Consider the following 19,839-nt stretch of genomic DNA (forward strand, 5'->3'; position numbering starts at 1 on the left):
GTTCCAGCAGAGTTAGGGATGTGGTTAGGCCAGGATAGTAAGGATATCTGCCTGGAAAATTCCTATTTTCCCTTTAGAGGGAATAGATTAAGGTGGCAGGGATCAGGTAGGAAATGATGGGGAACCCTGAAGTTAGAGCTGAGGATGTCTTCTCAGCTTCTCTGATACCATGCTCTAAGTTTGCTCCCATTTCTTTCGTGGTTCCTTTTCTTTTCATTTGTTGGCTCCCAACCTCTTTTCTACTCAGTCTCTGAATGTTGGACTTATCTGAAGTTCCTTAGCTGCTCTTCTGACTCTGTTCTCATTCCCTGAATGAAAGGAGAGTGTTCAAACTATCCACCACTATGGCTTAATACAATTACAGAGCTCCTTGGAAAAGTGATTTGTCTAGGGCTGGGGCAGGGATAAAAGAAGATGAGCCTGGAGGATGTCATGGTACCAAAAAGTAAGTACTCAAGAAAAGGGTGGGGGCACATTGAGAGAACACAGGAGCCAACCTGAAAGAACTACCAATGGCCAAAGCTAGACCAATTTCAAAGACAAAATAAAATATTGAATTATGAAGCAGAATAAAATAAACACAATTTAGTCCATACTGATATAAATAAATGATTGAGTAAAAGTAAATGGTAGAGAAAGGACAACTTCTTACAGAATAATTCCAAATAATAGATGTAAAAGGAAAGGAGGAAATAGAAAATCATTGTGAGAACACTAGAACACTGGTGAAACGTTGCTGCAGGGAGGATCTGCCTCTGCATGCATAAATTAATGAACAATGTTTTGAGAAAAAATGGTTATTTGGGGCCAGGTGCAGTGGCTTACACCTGTAATCCTAGCACTTTGGGAGGCTAAGGGGGGGGTGGATCACGAGGTCGGGAGTTCAAGACCAGCCTGGCCAACATGGTGAAACCCCGTCTCTACTCCAAATACAAAAAATTAGCTGGGCATGATGGCAGGTGCCTGTAATCCCAGCTACTCGGGAGGCTGAGGTGGGAGAATTGCTTGAACCCAGGAGGCAGATGTTGCAGTGAGCCAAGATTGCACCACTGCACTCCAGCCTGGGCAACAGAGCAAGACTCTGTCTCAACAACAACAACAACAACAAAAAACAACAAAAACAAACAAACAAAAACCTTTACAATAATTAAAAAGTATGGTAAACACCACATTAGCCAAATGATCAAGGTCAACATCACCAGTAAGAAGACATACTGACAACAGGTACCACGAATATGATGTACTGAAAAGAGCACCTCACCTCTGTGGTGTCTTTCCTGTGAATACATAGCCTCAGTTTGATCATGAGAAAGCATTAGGAGATATATCTAATGTTAAATGACGAGTTAATGGGTGCAGCACACCAACATGGCACATGTACACATATGTAACCTGCACGTTGTGCACATGTACCCTAAAACTTAAAGTATATAAAAAAAAAGAATTACTCAGACTAGGAGACCCAATATTTGAAATACAAAGTAAACCTCTAAAAATAAATAAATAAATAAATAGCTATTACTGCGGAAAAAAAATGCAAATTGAGGAGTATTTTACAAAATACCTGACAGGTATTTCACAAGAGTGTCATGAAAGACAATGATAAACAAGGAATTGTCCCAGATTGGAGGAGACTAAGGTGATGAAGAATTAAATACAATGTGGAATCCCGGATTGGACCCAGGAACACAAAAAGGACATTAGTGGAAAACTGGCAAAATCTGAATAAAGTCTGTAATTCAGGTAATGATACTGTACCAATGTTAATTTCTTACTTTTGATCATTGTACCCTGGTCATGTAAGATGCTAACATTAGAAGAACCTGAGTGAAGCGTATATGGGAGCTCGGTGCTATCTTTACAAATCTTCTGTAAATGTAAAATTATTTCAAAATAAAAAGTTAAACATACAAAACATCTACCTACAGAGACCTCTCAGTCCTCTGTTTCTCTGATAGGATCTTATTTTTCTGCCTTTTTAAAATCTTTGCCTTCTTCCTGTCCACATTTAAAATCTTCACCCCCTTAGTTCTCACATGTGTTTGTCTTGTCACCTTGAAAATAAAAGCCACTGGGTCTTCTGGATAATTTCTCAGACGGAAATGAATGGCAAGTCTCCTTTTGCCCTGCAAGTACAGAAATCCTAGATAAAATATTGTTTTTAAAATGTATGAAATGTGTAGGTAAACTCGAACAGGGAAAATTCCCAGGTGCCAGCACAGAAAGCAATGGTCTGTAGACATTCGAAACCCTGGACTTGAGGGCAGGACTGAAGTTGTAATGCCATTGCTGGGACAGGAAAGAAAGCTTCAGGCCTGGATAAGGTAAGGAGCTAGAACTGGACCCTGCATCCTCAACAACACAGGGTGTAGGAAAGACCGATCATTGGCCAGGGAGGTGTCAAAGATGTGCGCCTTATGCTAGGGGCCACAAGTGGGAAAATAATCACTCATAAATTATCAAACTCAAACCTGCACTCTATGTAGTTGTGGGATCCAAATTCATACTATTTATATGGCACAGAAGCTAATAAATGAATGTAGAAATGGTTATGAAATGGGTAACACTCCTATGGGTTTGGCAGGGACAAATGCAAAACCACTTTGCAGGGATGTTTTCATAAGCCTGAGCATGAGAGTCTCTCAGGTAAAAAGCTATTGAATGTCAGTTTACTATCAAAAATTATAAAGCAAAGAAACAAATCCTCATCAGCAATGAACCCAGAGAATTAACACTCTAAAAACTAAAGACAATAAAAAAAATCGAAAATATAGTTTGAAATAAGTATGTTTAATTTGTTTAAGAAAAAAAGACAGTATGAAACTAGAAAAGGAAGATTTTGGAAAAAATGGAATTTTAGAAATAACCCATGTAAGCCGTTGATATTAAAACCTCAATGGAAGTGTTACACACGAGATTAGACACAATGAAGAACAAGAATTATACTAGAAAACAGATCTGAGGAAATCATCCAGAATAAAGATCAAAGAAGTACAGAGAAGAAAATTTTGGAAGAAAATTTGATTCATGAAGGCTAGAAGGTGAAGGTTCAATATTTTTCTAAAAGCAATTCTACAAGAATAGAAGAGAGAGATGGAGAAGCAATATTTACATTTTATCTACTTTATGGTCACACACACAGATACCCAATAGCTGATGGATAATAAGGACTGTCTGCTCTACTCAGCATAATCTCACTATTTATTAAATACCACACTCAACTCATCATGCTATTGCTGACTGGAAACATCCCTTTTTCCTTTCATCCAAATTATTTTACTATCTTCCAGATTCAATTTAAGTTTTGACTTTTCTATGAAGGGATCTCAATGATGTATCTCTTTTTCTTACACTTCTGTTATTGTTGCATCTGAACCACTCAGTACTAAATTGTGTTCTACACCAAGCTTGTCCAGCCGACGGCCTTGTGGCTGCCTGTTGCCCAGGACAGCTTTAAATGCAGCTCAATACAAATTTGTGAAGTTTCTTAAAACATTGTGAGATTTTTTTTAGCGATTTTTTAAAGCTCATCAGCTGTTGGTAGTGTTAGTGTATTTTATGTGTGGCCCAAGACAATTCTTCTTTTTCCAGTGTGGCCCAGGGAAGCCAAAAGATTGGACACCCCTATTCTACACCAAGAGTTGAGAAACTATGAAAGCCAAGCAAATCCTGTCCGCTGACTGTTTTTGTATGGTCCAGAAGCTAAGAATGATGTTTACATTTTTAAGTGGTTGAAAAAAAAAAAAGAAGAAGAATGTTTCATGGCATATTAGAAATTATATGAAATTCAAATTTTGGTGCCCTTCAGTGTCCAATAAAGTTTATTGAAACACAGTCATGTCCACTTATGTATGTATTGTTTATAGCTGCTTCCACGCTGTAACAGAGTTGAGTAGCTCCAACAGAAAATATGTGGTGCACAATGGCTAAAATATGCACTTTCTGGCCATTTCCAGTTGAAGTTTACCAGTCTTTGTTCTACACTGCAATTTTGTCATGTGAAGTACAGGATTTTAAGAAATGAATCTCACTTCATAGTGCAGGAGGTAGTGCAGTGTCCCCTCTCCCTCTTGGGAACTGGACTCAAGAGCAGTTCTTTCCAAAGTGGTCCTCCTCAGAAATTCCTCTTTCATCTCTCAAACCTGACACTTTTATATCCTTGAGGTGGGTGAAGGCTTCCAGGAAATTTGTAACGAGGTTTCAGCACATCACCTTTAGTAAATTTCCATATGGTCTAGCACCTCCTTTATCACATGGCATCACTCTTATGTGGTAACTCAACTGAAACTAACAACTTAATATTTTGATAGGGCTATTACAAAAAAATTGTGCTGGAAATAAAATGAAATAGACGTGGCTAACATGGACCTTTTATAATTGGAGCTCAACAATGAAAAATATAGGTAATTAGTAGGAAAAGTAAAAGTTTAGTTTTAGGGTTCTGTAATAATTTTTTAAATAAGATAAGCAGGTCTTTACACATTTGAAAAGATCCTGGGTGAAACTACAGAGCAAAAATAGCGTTTTACTGTGGTATCATTTTTCTTTTCTTGGCTTCAGCTGTGTGTTTTTAGTGAAATAAATAAGTATTGAATGTCTTGGGAGATATGTGATTTTCTTTGATAACTGCTAAGACACCAGAGGTTTCAGTTGTTTTTGATCCTCTTTGATCTCCCTCAGCTACTCTTTTTTCAGCATTGTAGCATTTTTGAAATTTTTACATGAGAATGAACAATAAAAGTTAACACTGTCATAATTAATTTGAAGAGTATGGCTGTGTTTACACAATAAAACCATTTGCAACCATCATCTTCATCTTTTTCTCAGTAGATTATTTTTTTCATTTGCATATATACAGCATAACTGCAGCAATAGCAAGCAAATATCTTTTTGTCTTTCCAAAAGAATAATTTTTTTAAAATTAGACCATTTCATAGTCTTGAAGTTTAGTGCTAAAGAATTTCAAACAGCATTCGTATTTGAAAACTTACCACTGTCTTTTACAGGAATAACAGAATGTTTAGTAACCAGACTTTAGCCATACCAAACTTTGAATTTCCCCAAATGCCTAAGATGGCAATATTTCATGGGTCCTTTCTAGTAGCTCTGTTTAGAAAACAAAACAGCTAGGCTTTGTTTAGATGGATAATTCAACAAGGATTTCCACTAATAATCATGTCCAGTTCGTTCAGGGGGAGCACAGTCAATTTTGATGCTGCATCAACCGAGTATAAACCACGACTGTTTTCTGCAATTTTAGCTTTCAGTCTGTATTAGCTGTGTTTTAAAATGAACAAAGAAGAAAAGAAAAAGGAAAAATGTAATGTTAATAGGCTTCCTTTTGTGATCTCTTAGGGAGAGGTCTTTTTAAATAAGGGGCTTGAACTTGACCTTCTTCAATGGCACAAAGGTCCAATGCACAGTTTTTAAAGCTATATTTAAATTTTAATAATTATACTCATTGGAGGCTAGAATGAGACTTTGAGAACTTAATCCTCAATCTTTTAGTGCAACTGCTTGGCAAAGAACAGAAGCTTAGGAAAACGTCTGCAATAGGCACACAAATATTTCCCTGATTTCTTCATCCCACAGAATCAAACTGACTGCTTTGAGGTCATCACTATAGTATTTGAGTTTGCAAATATAATTTAATGTAGAGTTATAATTTAAAAAATGCTTATCTTCAAGATAAATCTAGTTTTAGCGACCTGATACTGAAACTAGATTTTCAACATTTTAAAGAAATCACACTCTCAGTGTTGGCAAAATGGCATGGAAAGAGCCACTGTTGTATGCTGTTGTTGAAAGTGTAAATTTTTAAAATCTTTCTGGAAGGCAGTTTGGCCGTATCTGTTGAATGCCTCCAAATTTTGCATAAAACCTTTAAACCAGCATTTTTACTTTAGGGGATTCATGCTAAGAAAATAGTCATAGATGTTTGTAAAATTATAGCTACAAGATTTTTATGTAAGTGTTTTTCGTAGAAACAAGAACTGGATAAAGCATAAATATTTAACAACCAGGCTCTATTCAGCCATTAAAAATGATACTAGAGAAATATTTAATGCCATGGAAATGGTTAAAAAAGCTGATTAAAAACAGTATGCACAATGTGATTCCCTTTTGTAAGAAAAAAAATTTGCATCAAAAATACTGGATAAAAACAAATAGAATGTTAACAGTAGAATCTGTATATATAGAAATTTTGAATACCATTTTTCCAACATGAAAATAGCTTTTTAAAATATTTTTAAAATAAAAATGTATAGTAGGTGTAAAAATCTCAAACTATAGGAAAGTAAAATAAAAATTGTAAGCCCTTTTCCTCTTAATTACATAATTTGGTAGGGGACACACACACACACACACACGTGCACACACACACACATGCTAACTTCTGTTTTGGTTTTTTATTCAACAGTTTATCTTGGAGAATTTTACGTGTTAGTGCGTATAGATCTACTTCATTCTTTAAATTGCTACGTGGTATTCCATAATATCATTGTGTAATACCCTTTCTTATCAACTACTCTGATTATTCTTATCAACTACTTATCATACTTATCAGCTACTCTCACCATTCTGTTCCAACAGCAGGATTTATAGATTTGACCTTTTTCTTCATTTCCTCTCTGCTTTTCACTTCTCTCCTTTTCCAGCTTATATAGTTATTATTTCATTTGATGCTCTCTTTTTTTGCCCCATCTGCAAAACCACAACTCTAAATTCCCTGTGTAAACAAGCAGACAAACACTGTTGAAGAAAATCCTGCCATAGGGCAGTTATGTCCCACCTTTTAAGACACTCAATACTACCTGGCAATCCTGCTAGTTTCTCTGGTTAGGTCACCCTCCCACTGTCTGCCACTATTATTTCAAATGGTCTCTATTCCCCTCAAAAGTCAGATTTCCCTGGATCTCCTCCAACTTTCCCTCTCAGAGGTTGATGATGTCTCATAATATAGAGAAAATTGAAGGCTTGACTTCCATATACCAATTTATAAACCTTCTTAATTGTGTGTCTTTTCTCTCTCTTCCTTCTTTTTACATGGAAGAAATGTATTTGCTTTGCTGTTATTTCATTTAGGAATTTTGTATATATTTTTATGTAATATTATTTTAACAGTTTTCCTATGTAGACATGCTTTTCTTAGTTTTGATATCAGGGTTTATTCTCCTTGACTTGTAGAATGACTTGGGAAACTTTCTTTTGTTTCTTTGCTTTTTCCTTTTACTCGGTGCTCAAAGAAATTTGTTCCTTGAAAGTTTGGTAGCAGCATTTTGGTACAAGTCTTTGAGTAGTGGTAAGGGTGATATTAGTGTATGTGTGTGTGTGCCTGTGTGTATGCCAATCTTTGATTATCGTTTTCTTTAGTTTCTCCTATAATTACTGGTCTATCTCAATGTTCTTCTACTTCCTTGGTTCGTTTTGGTAATTCTTATCTCCAGAAAACATCTACTTTGTCCTTCATCTAGATTAGGGATTTGTTTCTTCCCTGTGGAACTCTTTGGCAGTTGATCAAGTTGATGAAGTTGATAAAGACCTCTTCTTAGAATCATTTAAAAAAATCCTACTTGGGAGTGGAGTCACATGACTTTCTGTGCCTTCCTACAAAAATGTGTGTGTGTTTTCTGTTTACATACATGGTTTTCTCACAATACTATCTCAATATACTCAGTAATTTTATGGAATAAAAATGTATAAACCCTGCTTGAATAATATATTCTGTGTGCTTACCTCCTTTACCTCATAACACAGTGTATGAAAAGGGAATTGAAGAGGAAGTCAAATAAAAGAAAATACTACCTGTGCAACTTGCAACATGCATGGCCTGTATCACCACACAATCTGTGAATAATAAGAAGTTACTTTAAATAATACTTCAGCAGTTATCTCAATCATGTGATTTGTTTGAACTTCCAAGGCTAATACTTTCAGCTCAACAGTTATCTATATTATAACATACCATACTGCCTTATGGAGAGTTAAAAATTCTCATTTCAACTGTCCTCTTCTGCAAAGCTTTATTAAGTAGTGCAAAAAACTCACCCCCTTTCATGTATTGATGAATATAGGTAGATACAAATTTTAGAGAGCAAAGTAGGGGCTGGGTCACCAAGATGAGAACGTAGATAAGTAGGCACATTTGCCTGGTGGGTGGTCAGCTCATTTGCAGGGGCATCTGTAGACAGAAACTTGGAGATTATGTGCAATTTATAGGCTGATCTAATGACTGTCATGAATGATAGTTTCACATAGATGCACCAACTGAAAAGTGACATACAGATGGTCCCCGATTTATGATGGCTCAACTTAAGATTTTTTGACTTTACAATGGTGTGAAAACAATATACATTCAGTAGAAATTGTACTTAGAGTACCCATAAAATCATTCTGTTTTTCACTTTCAGTACAGTATTCAATAAACTCCATGATACATTCAACATTTTGTTATAAAATAAGCCTTTTATTAGAGGATTTTGAGCAACTGTAGGCTAATGTAAGTGTTCTGAGCACATTTAAGACAGTTTAGACTAAGCTATGATGTTCAATCGCTTGGGTTTATTAAATGCATTTTTGACTTTGAGATATTTTTAACTTATGATAGGTTTACCAGGATGTAACCCCAACGTAAGTCAAGGAGCCTCTGTCACCATTTCTGTTACTTTTATTGATGAAGGTCACAAATATTGCTAATATCTCTGTGTTTGTTACCTAAATTCATAATTGAAGGCCACGCTAAGCTTGAGTTAGAGATGAGTGGAAATAAAGACATAATTTATTTTAACATCTAAGATTATGGACCCATTGAAACCTAGAATCCAGGATCCTGGAGTCTTGATTTCTAGATTTACTAGTGTATTGGTATAAAGGAGTATATAATATAATATTCTCCTTTTTTATGGGTATATACGTGCTATTTTAAAAATTATTTCTAGAGAATAAGAATTATACAATTGCCTTAAATATCTGTTACTTAATAAATAATGATAATTTAAATTGAATAAAGATTTTAACGGGTTTTTTCTACTTTTTATATCTTATGCTTTTTTCTTTATTGCATGTGTATGTATATGTATATATATGTATATATGTATATGTATATATGTATATATGTATATATGTATATGTATATATGTATATATATGTATATATGTATATGTATATATATGTATATATATGTGTATATATATGTATATATATAGCTTCATTTGAGTACTGAATTGAGTAATTCTGGTATAAAAATTTGTGGATTTTAAGCTGTCAGAGTCTTTTTATGCCCATGAATGTTTTCCTTTACTCTTATACATGATTGATAATTTTGCTGGACGTAGAATTCTTGGTTCAAAATAATGTAATCTCAGAACCCAAGAAGACATTTTTTCATTGTCTTCTAGGATCCAGATTGCAGTTGATGCTTATGTATTCTCATTCTAATTTCATGCTTTTGAAGCTGAAAATAACTCTTTTCATATTTTTGAGTAGGTTTTGTGATATTTTTCTTTATTTTTGAAGTTCTACATTTTCACCAGGTTATGAACATTTCTGCTTGGGAGTTGACGGTCCTATCAGATTAAGGATGTGCATCTGTTTTTCCAGCTCAGGGAAATTTTTTTATTTTTCTTTCATTATTCCAACCTTATTCATTATTAATTCTGTCTTTATTGAGTCTCTGTTAAATAGAAATTGAAACTTTTAAATCTATACTTTATTTTTTCTGTTTCTTCACGCTTTCTACACCTTTACCCTTCTCAATGCATTCTGACAGAATGGTTTGCTTGATCTTTGAGGTTGCTAATCTGTTCATCAATGTCTACTTCTTTTGGAATAATTTATATCAATATATTTGTTCATGCCTATCTCAGAATCCAAAATGTAGGTGCCCCTCTTTTAAAAAGAAATTATATATATGTATGTATGTATATAAACAAACCAGGTATTATACTTCTAAAAAGATAAATGCATCTTCACTCACATCTCAACCTGTACTATATTTGAAATCATAAAGCTTTTTGATTTCTAAGATGATATAAAGTGATATAGGGATTTTTGAGTGAATGTAGGGCAAAACTATTTGAGGTCGTTATTCTTTTTGAGTTCAATAAATAGTTTTCCGTTTGAAATATTCAGGTTTTGCCCTTCCATATGTGTTCATCTTCCTACCTGAACAATATTTGTTTGCTGAGGATATAAATGCCTGTGCAATGATAGCTTTACAGGCAGACAGTAGGTTCAATCTGATTGCACTGAATAAAGTGCAGTGATTTGCACTTACTCTTTCATAAGATATTAATTATTGGAGTAAACCCTATACATTATATAGATTTGTCACTTTTATCTATTTTAAAATGTCTGTTTTTATTACCTTCTGACTATTGTCTCACTGTGCTAAATATTAAACTACCTCTTTTTTATTTAGTCATTCTTTTAAGGAGCTATGAGTTTCATGTGCCAACTTTTTAATTTAATTGATTAAAAGCAAAACTAATTTTCTTAATCACAGTTTGCTTGGCATTGCACAGCTCAACTTGCAGTTAGAGAAAAGAATACAAAACAAATAAGCAATCTGTACTTAAAAAAAGTTTTGGACAGTAAAAACAAATGTAAAATTGTACTCAAGTAAGCAATGCTAATTAAGTGGTGGAGTTATATTTTAAATGATTAAATCAATGAAAGAAAATATGCCTTTTCTCTGAAAATTAAGCAGTTTTTTGTGTTCTTATTTTTGGTTAGGACAATTTGGTGAGGATAACTCAAAAAATAGTTCTGGATTATTCCTATTATAAGACCAAAGAAAATAGCAAGATCAACATTTGCACACCTTGGTGGTATATGCGGAGCAAACAAAAAGGGTCAGAAAACTTTATTGCTTTTGAGTGTGTGTGTATGTGTGTGTATTTTTCAGTGTGATGAGGAAAACACTTACTAATCATGCTAACTTTGCAGCAGTTAAACATATGATGCTACTTTCTTAGTTATGCGATAATGTGTGTGTTTGCTGCTGTGGTGTGTGATATAATGTTTGCTTTTCTTCATGTTGTTACACATCTTACAACTAATGACCTGTTTTTTAAAATGTACGCATATGACACTAATGATCAAACACAAATGTTATGCTTTATTAGGGTTTAATGTATGGCAAATAATGTTCGATTTTTAACCTCCACTTATTATGCAGATTTAAAAAAAACTCTTACTATTTGCTCAGCCCCAGAAATGCACAGAAACAAATAGGGCAAGGCTTTTGACCTCAGTGAATTCCCGGGTTATTGGCAAAGTCAAAGGGGCTACAGGAGTCAGTATCATAGTGCACTGAGGGAAGCTATAGCCACTATGAGGCCGTATAAAAAGAAATGTCTAATTCAGGGGGTGAGGCAGTTGGGAGAGGGGCGTTTCAGACAAAGGCCCCTGGAGGAGATGGGTTCTGAGCTGAGTGTCTAGGGAAAGCAGGATTTAGTTAGGTGAAGAAGGTATAGGGAAGGCATTTCAGTCAGGGAAAACACAGTCTACAAAGCAGAGATGCAAGAGAGAACATTTGAAACACTTGTCGTTGTTAAATGCAATGACATTTCAGATATGCCATTTTCACTCAGAGAAAAATAAGCAAAATTGAGATGCCAAGTTTGGAAAATTGATATCCCATTTCACATCTGAATTATTGAGAAATCCTTAAACACAAAATGTTCGTTCCTCTGCTGTTTTTGAAAACTGAATGTTTGAACATTACCTCTTCTGCTGAAAGTAAACACTTTATAGTGAACCAAAGTTTTCCTTGATTTTCCTAAATATACTCTATTAGAAAGAAAATATAGATTTTCATTGCATCAGGAAATTCATATGATCAATTTTATGCATTTTTTGGAATAAGCAATACACAATGGAAGAAGATTTTGCTTTTGTCTGGAGCCACCTTCCTGGGCCTGCTAGCAAACTTGAGATCCTCACGCTTTCACACCTGAGGCACAGCTGCAACCACATCAAGGTCATCAGCACAGGATGTTGATGCACACACTCACACACGCACAAATAATAAACATATGCATTTTCCTTGGGGACAAAAGCAAATGGTATGGTTGAGTTTTCTTTACTTTGTCTTCAGCAAAGTGGCACGGTGGACATTATGTTTTATTTTAAAACTTTTAAATAACATTTATGTATTTTCATACATAAGTGGAATTCAATTCTGTTGGGCCTGGATAACTGTTTCCCAAGGTGTGACCTTGAACTGTCTAGGTCAGAATAACCTAGAATATTTTGAGAAGGTACAAATTCCCTGGTTCTGCTCAAGATCTATTGAATCAGAATCTCTGGCTATAAGTACAGATGTTTTATTTTTAGCAAATCCCCAGGTGATTTCTTGTCACTCTAGTTAGAGAACCACTGGTGTAGATTTTGCAACTGCTTTGGCTCAGGGTCAAATATTTAGGGCCCAAAATAAGTGAAAACCAATAGCATATGTTTGGCACGATCCATCAAACTTAAAAACATTTATATACATATTTCACAATTATAGTCTTGTAGCCTTTTTTATAATTTCAAAACTCCTTCTAGCCACCATGGAAAACACCACAAACATAACTTTTTTGTGCTCCTAATACTTTCAGAAGTCCAAAGCTCAACTGTATGAACCATGGACTGCCTAGCATTTGTTTCTTCCTGACACATTTGAATTTGTCTTACAGAAAATTTTTTCTTCTTTACTAATTTATACCTCTCAAGGTTACATTTGCCTACAGACTCTTCTTTCAGTATTTTGGTATTTATGACGGGCACAGAAACCTATTTAAATTATTTCTGACATACATTTTCCTTCAAACGCCATAAACATTTTCTTGTCTCACTAAAATGTCTAGTGTTAGTTTTCTCTATTTCTGGTTTTAAAAAATGTCCACAATGACTATTCCTCAATACAATTTTTGCATAGGAGATCTTTATCTTTTCAGATAGTATCATAATCCCCCATGCTATTCTGTAAAAATACCTTCTGAGTCCTCTTGGATTTATAACTGGAGCAAGTGAGGGGCAGGAATGATTTTAATGTTTTTTCTTACCCTCTGTTTCTCCATGCCAGGTGAAGAATGAGTGAGCTGTGTGTCCCTTATAATGTGAGGACATTTTCCAGCATCACTCATGCTATAAAAGCAAACTAATATGGGAGCCTCAAAATGAAACTGTGATCACATAGAATGCCAGAGCAAAATCTCATCCTTAGCATCTCATTTCTGAACAGTTGTGTTACTCTGTCAGAGTTCAGTTGGGGAACAAAACTATTATGATATATAGAATCCATAATAGAAAGACCTTATACAAATGTGAGGGTAAAGCTGAAGAAATGTCCAAAAGGAGGAGTTGAACAATCAAATAAAAGGACCATTCAGTGGTCCTTTTGACACACTGGTATGAGAGAACCAGTAGCTTACAGGAAAATCTGGGAAGCAAAGCATGTCCAGATGCTGAAGTTGTACTGTGAAGGGGAGAGAGTAGAGAAGTATATGGAAAGCTGTTGCCTCTGTGTCAGGTGGTGTGTCTGGGGTAGCAGTTGAACAGCAGTGCCACAGATGAGAAACAGAACTGGACATGGAACAGAAGTGAAGTAAGGACAAGCTGGAATCTATAGGAATCTCTGCATCTATCTTTCACTGCATCTAGCCATGACAAACTTCAGAGTATAATGACTACAGCTTTACCTCCAACTTTTTTTTTTTTTTTTTTTGAGATGGAGTTTTCCTGGCTGGAGTGCAGTGGCGTGATCTTGGCTCACCGCAACCTCTGCCTTGTGGGTTCAAGTGACTCTCCTGCCTCAGCCTCCTGAGTAGCTGGGATTACAGGCATGTGCCACCATACCTGGCTAATTTTTTTTTTTTAAGTAGAGACTGGGTTTCACCATGCTGGCCAGGCTGGTCTCGAACTCCTGACCTCAGGTGATCCACCCTTCTCTGCCTCCCAAAGTGCTGGGATTACAGGTATGAGCCACCGCACCTGGCCCACCTCCAACTCTTAAAAACCTCATGTGAATTTCGATTTTGATCAACTGTAATCTGGAACTGTAAGTGAAAGGAAACTTTGGGAAAATTCTTCCAGCATAGCCAATTTGATAAATTATCAATAGGAAAACTTTAGAGTCTTTATGAGTTTCATACATATACTTCTATATTTTTCTAGAGCACCATGTTTTATTTCTTTTTCAGTTATAGCCAAGATTTTGTTTTAATCTGCTTTAAAACAGGTAGAAAACTATAGCCTCCCCCTCCTTCTTTTATACACTTCCTACATTGTTGATATTGTATTTGATAAATGTATTTTTTCCTTATTGACAAATATGCTATTGAGAAGTTGTATGAAATCTCTGAAGACACTAGGACCTGTGTCTTCATGACTTGAGCCATAAGTCATTCAGCTCTCTGGATCTGATCCACCACATTACATAGCACATTTATAAGAGTCTTTTGATAGCAGCATACTTTGAGCCCAAGCTGAGGAATCGTTTGTCCTTGCTGTATAGCAAACCACCCTAAAACTTAGAGGCTTAAAACAACGACAACTCCTTATTTCTCCTGATTCTATGGGTTGGCTGGGTGCTTCCTCTGCTGGTTTCATCCAGGTTCACTCATGAGGGTGAGTTGGCTGGAATATAGGCTAATCCGCAAAGTCCAAGATGGCCTCATTCATGTCTGGCAGTTGGTGCTTGCTGTTCACAGGGACATCTTGTTTTGCTTTTGTGTGCTCTCTCATCTTCTAGGAGGCTAGACTGGCTTCCTTTTATAGTGGTCTGAGGGCAGCACCCCAATACAACAAACTGGAAACTTGGAGACCTTTTAAGGCCTAGCTTCAGGTGTCACACAATGTCACTTCTGCACATTCTTTTTGTCAAAGTTCTTCACAAGGCAAGGCCAAATTTGAGGAGAGGGGGAAATACATTTCACATCTAATGAGAGGAGATGCCAAATGCTGTGGCCATGTCTTTCAATGCACAGTTGCATCTTAAACGAGAAATTATCTTTTAGTTAGGTTTCTTTAGTAAGAAACTCCACCCTCTGCCTCCCCCGTCTTCCCTCCCAAAATACACAGACACTACTAGTAATTTTGTATATGAGTGGTTCTCAGTTGAGTGCAGTTTTGTCCCTGTCTTCCTCAAGGGACATTTGGCAATGACTGGAGGCATTTTAGATTCTCAGCGAGCCTTGGGAGTTACTACTGGCGTCTAGTGGCTAGAGACCAGGAATGGTGCTACACATCCTACAATTTATAGAACAGCTCCCTGTTACAAATCAGTTATCTGGTCCAAATTGTGCTGAGGTTGAGTAACCCTGCCTTATATGGAATATAATGCTAGCAAGTTGCCTGAGTAAAACTTTGGTCAAGAGTAATACCTAAAGGTATTCTTTTTACACAGTCTGAAATGATTTAAAATTTTGAAGGAATCATAAATTTCTTTTTGGGTGGAAAGGGACTAGTTATGGAAGCTGCCTTTCTGTCATTCATTATTTATGAGCAAACCATTTTAGATAGAATATGACCACTCAAACCCTTCTTTAAAATTCAAACTGAACACAGTACTTAGACTTTTGAGACTCTGCGTATTAGTTTTTATTTTCACCTCTCATTCTGGCTTTTACCTTTGTGTGTGCACACACACGTGCACACATGCACATTGTTTTAGCTACTTTTGTCAGAAATCTTTTAAGGACTTTTCCACATTGTTTTAAAGGTTGAAAAGTAGGTATTAATTGGTCAAAGCCATTGTCTCTCATTAAATCACGAATAACAATTTACATAGAACCCTGTGATTTTTCTACTTGTATCTTTAGATATGGGCTGATAAAAGTTAAACATTCTCTACCATATTGTTGTTATGAGAGGCTGAAATTTTCAAGATTTCCCCTCCAGAATAAAACATGGTGCAATTTAAAACAAAATGGGACAAATTGGTGATAACACAAAACAAGAATTACATACAATAAATTAGATTTCCTTAGGGCAGAGAAAAATAAAAATGCTGAAAGGGGATACCGGGGACAGTTTTTTCATTGTTTTTAAAATAAGAATTTAAAAAAATAGAAATGGGCAGAAACTAGTTATGCATTGTAGCCCTTTTCCATATTCCAATTACAATTCTTGGGTTACTCCCGGCTTGGATGGTCACCAAGTTTGGTTATTCATGTTTCTCACCCTAACACACCCCATCTGCTCCCCCCTGAAGGTGTGTGATCACAGGTATCATACCTCATCAAGCAGTACGTAGTGACATCCCCTCTCAACTGACAGAAGCTGTTTGTTGTTGTGCCCGTTCCAAAGCAGTGATGACTGATAATGGTAGAGTGGGTACATAATTTGAATTCCTCAGTAGAAGTTTATTACATTAGCTCAGGCCTGAGGATTCTTGCCCAATTTTGAGAGAAAGAGAGCACAAGAAAGAAAGAGAGAGAGAGAGAAAGATAATTCTTGAAAATTTAAGAATCCATTGAGTTCAATAAAATAGTTACTCTAATCTGTGGATGAGACCAAACCCATAGCTGTAATTAAGATCACTTTGGTTGTCTCAACAACAGATTAATTCCTCTTTTCAGTTAAAAGATTGATGTCATGAAAGCAATATTTTACTGGAGAGAAATTGCTAAAATCTGTTTGCTTAACAAAGGAATTATTGATAACCTGCAATTGCTTATTGCTTCCCCTGTCATCCACTTGTTGGCAAAAACAGTCTCACATCTCGATAGTGATGCCTACTTTTACTTCAGGGAAGACTGATAAATAATATAGTTTTCATAGAAACATGTAAGACAACAATAATCCTTAAACTATGAGACATCATATCCACAAAAATTGAGGAAGTGTTACTGAAGTACTAAACATATTGTTTGAGTTCTCTGCTTCAGGAGTATTAACCTTTGACTTTCAATTGATATCTCTCTTCAGAATAATAGTGATGAATAATGGAAACAAATGTCTTTAACTTGTGGTGTCACAGCAACAAGATCTTTTCCTTGGGGAACTTAACATATGGGTATCTTCCAGGGAGCGGATAAATGAACTGATTTTGAAGTGCTCTCCTAATGCAAACATTTTCTTTGTAACTGCCTCAGAAAAATGCAAGCATCCAAGGTAGGCCTTCATCAGCCTTGAAGTAGTCGTTTTGTTTGCTTTTTTATTTTTTATTTTTTTATCAAGACTCTTCCTTCTCTCACTCAGAAACAAATAGCAACAGCTTCTTGTGACATTGGCCTGTATCTTGAGTTCTTAAAAGTGTAAAACACTGGTTTTGAAGTATTACTGCACCCAATTCCCAAGGTATAACTACACTCACTTAAATGGCTCACAAGGATAGTTGTATCATTCATACCACTTTGGGGTATCGCTTCCTTTAGATGGTAGCAATAAGAATAGTGCAAGATTAAGACTCTTTTCTAGTAGCCATGGTAAGAGTACCACCTGACATTTATAGAGATTGTTAAACATTTTCAAAGTATACTTAAATACATTAGAGGAAGAGGCAGTGTAGTGTAAAGGTCAAAAACTTAGACTTTGGAGTTAAGGCAACATTTTTTTAGCAATGTAAAGGCTTGGTTTCTTTATCTGTAAAAATATAGATAATAGTACCTAAGTTGTAGCATTATTATAAAGATTAGATGTATGCGAATAGCTTAGTCTTTAACTGTGCCCTAGTTAGCACAGCATAAACAGTAGCTATCATTGTTACTACCCTAATAATGCAGGTATCCTTTTCACTTGTTTTATATATTTAGATCTTAAAATAGTTATTATAAATTTATTGCTACAGTACAGAATTAGAAAAAAAAATCTACATTGGAACTGAGATCCCTGGAAAATTTGCACCACATTCCAGCAAAGAAGCACAAGAGAACAAGATAGGCAGTTGAATTCTCCGTGACCAAATAAACCACATTCTCATTGAAGCACCTCCAAGATCACAGATTTCAGCTGACATCTTCTAAACAGTATCTTCAAATACTGTAAACATGGCTAAAAACATCTTCTAGGTTATCAATTTTAAACCAGAGTCTAAAATTTGGATGGTGCTGACGGAGCACCAAATAGTGCTAAAACAGATTGAATCAGCTTCCTATTTTTGCACTCCATGCCATTAGGAACACCTTCTTTTACGATCTTTTTCTGAGGTGCTAATTCACTAAACAAACAGTACACGTTACCCCAGGCACCAAATCCTTCAGGATGCTCCCAAGTTGCCCATTTTCCTTGGAATGGTTTGGGAGCCACAGAAAGCTCAACAACTGTTTCAGAGCCTGCTGCCTGGGGTGCCAAAGAATTATGCACGAATAAAACCCTGGGGAGAAAATGTAAGATGCTAACTAAGCATCTTAAAGAATGGATAGAAAGAAAAAAGCTTTATACCATCCAGCAAAATTCAAATTAGAAAGGGATAGGTAGTCACAAAAATGATCTGAATTGTGATGTAAAACAAAATACAAAAATAACATGCTGAAGTCTGACGTTCTGGTGTAGCAAACCCATTCACTAATTCTGAAATGGAATACTATTCTGATATGATGCACATTATAGTCCCAAATGTCAAAATTAGAACTTAGACATATATAATTTTGGGGAGTCCTTTAAATAAGAGACCCTCTTTGAGCATTTAAAAAATATAAAACATTTGAAAAATGATGTACACACGTCTTTTTTAGGATGTATATATATTCTATATCAGATTTTTTATTGGAAAATCTAAGCCATCATTACCCTGAGAGAGGGCAGTCAAGGAGAGCAAAGAGCCCCAAGCATGTATTCTCAGAGTCCGTTTACTCTAAATTGGAAAAGACAAAGAAAATGATAACTGTAATCAATTTGCCTTTACCTTGATGTCATTCTAGAATTTTGAACCATTTAATTTTGTTTTCTCCCAATCCTGGCCACAGCACTTTTTTCTCTTTTTAGCTATTCATTGAGAAAACATGAGAAATAAGGGAGGCTTCAAGAGTGGTTTGAGGTAGTATGTCCATCCCCCAGGTTGAAGGGTACTCTGCCATTTGGTATTGGCAGCTTCTACTTTCCTTATGTTTATCTAGGTCTCTGGCTTCAGATCTGGCATACACACAACATCTGTGTGTGTTTTAGATGGTTGTCTTCAATTAGAGAAGAATACTTCTGAGGTGGCATCTCAGGCATAGTCATTTTTTAAAGGAGTTCTTATTATCTGGGTATGTTTTGCTTAGAGATAAATATGTTTGTCCTCCATTTTAACACCAAAGAGATGGCTATAAAAACAGTTGGATCCAAATGTTAAAAGTAAAATGGGAAATTCTCTTTGAGCAGAGTGTGCAAGGAAAGCAATATTTTTGTACAGTTTGCTATTGTTTTATTAATCTTTAGTATATTAACACCCTGATGTTATACTCGGCTCATTTATGTGTCTGCATATTCACTCTGAAACCCAAAATGTCATTTCAAACATTCCCAGACATGTTAATTCCTTTAAGTTGGTGTCAACTATTTCATATCTTCCAACTTTATCAAGGTATAATGGAATGAATTACAATTTCTAGTTCTTAGAAACAGCTAGAAAATTTGTTCAGCTTGGTGTTTTAAAAAAGCAAATGGCCACCCCTTAGTTTCTGCTTCCTCAGCAGTTTATGACTTTGCAGGAGTTATTTCAATGACTTCTCTTGGTAACTGCCAAGCCACCTCCTGCATTTGATTTAGTTTCTAGGAGATATTTTCTAGAAAAAGAAGAGAATGCTTGCAACAAAGATGGCAAATAGATTTACTGAATGTAACCCTTTCCCTGTAGGGAATCTTGATGGGAGTAAGCAAATGTTTGGTTTCACCAACCTGGGTCAAGTTGCTACGTAGGTGACTCTC

General features: G+C 35.7%; 1 long non-coding RNA gene across 1 annotated transcript in view; it reads left to right on the forward strand.

Moving 5' to 3' along the window:
• The window catches only part of LOC116461640 (uncharacterized), a 42,903-nt gene extending 32,061 nt beyond the window's left edge, over positions 1-10,842 (forward strand). The window contains exon 6 of the long non-coding RNA XR_009211682.1: positions 10,735-10,842. This is a non-coding gene — a long non-coding RNA (uncharacterized LOC116461640). The remainder of the gene's footprint in view (positions 1-10,734) is intronic.
• Positions 10,843-19,839: the final 8,997 nt, after the last annotated feature.

This window comes from Hylobates moloch, unplaced genomic scaffold (assembly GCF_009828535.3).
Source record: "Hylobates moloch isolate HMO894 unplaced genomic scaffold, HMol_V3 SCAFFOLD_22, whole genome shotgun sequence".
NCBI classification, from domain to species: Eukaryota; Metazoa; Chordata; class Mammalia; order Primates; family Hylobatidae; genus Hylobates; species Hylobates moloch.